An 858-nucleotide genomic window follows, 5' to 3' on the forward strand; every position below is an offset into this window, starting at 1 on the left:
TAAAACGTGAGCGCCCCGCGTACCGAAAAAAAAAAAAAAAAAAGTAATTACTCTGGACACACTGTGAATCAGGAATTTGAAAGTGAGCCCAAGGTGAATGCAGGTGGACCATTGAAAGGCTCCAGGTAAAAATGCTCCAGGTAAAAGATGATGATCAATGATCTAGATCAAGGGTCTGCCAGCTTTTTTATGGAAAAGTGTCTGGCGCTTCTACTCAGTTTCTCATTGTAGCATGGCAGGCGCCATAAGGCACACATCAGTGAACAGGCATGGCTGTGTTCCAGGAAAGCTTCACTTACGAAAACAGGTGGCACAGTTGGCCACCGTCTGCTCTGGACTGGAGAGAAAATAACAAATGTTAGCTTACATTGTGGAAGCAGATTTAACAGGATGGGAGTGTAGGTAAGGGGGATTTCAAGGATGATTTCTAGGCTCTGGCTGGAGTAATCGGTGGATCATGGTGCTGCCGATTAGGGAACAAATTAGTTAAAAGTCTAGACCCAGTCACCCCCAATATAGTGACATGTCACGTTTTTCTCATCTTTGGTCTCTAATGACAATATGACCGTTTTGTGGAGTTTCACTATCACAACCGTCATGACTAGAAATACTTTTATTCTTTTATACACATAGTTGGCTATTACATCAAAAATTAAAAAGTGAGAAAAATCACAGAAGAATGAAAGCTAGTCAGTTGTATTGAGCAGTTCTTTTTGTGTTTTCTGCTAACAGAAGGAAAGAAAAAAAAAAGACATGCGTCATTGCCTGACACCTGCCAGCCCATTGGCAGTCTATCTGTAGCCTCATTTCTCTCCCTCCTTTCAAAAGTAACACTCCCTCACCGACCCCCCCCCCCCC

At 42.9% G+C, this 858-nt stretch overlaps 1 protein-coding gene across 1 annotated transcript in view; it reads left to right on the plus strand.

Annotated features, from left to right (window-relative positions):
• Nucleotides 1–858, plus strand: part of MPP7 (MAGUK p55 scaffold protein 7) — a 179,618-nt gene that overhangs the window by 77,341 nt on the left and 101,419 nt on the right. The gene's annotated exons all lie outside the window — the stretch shown is intronic.

The sequence above is a fragment of the Lipotes vexillifer genome, unplaced genomic scaffold (genome assembly GCF_000442215.2).
Source record: "Lipotes vexillifer unplaced genomic scaffold, Lipotes_vexillifer_v1.1 scaffold439, whole genome shotgun sequence".
NCBI classification, from domain to species: Eukaryota; Metazoa; Chordata; class Mammalia; order Artiodactyla; family Lipotidae; genus Lipotes; species Lipotes vexillifer.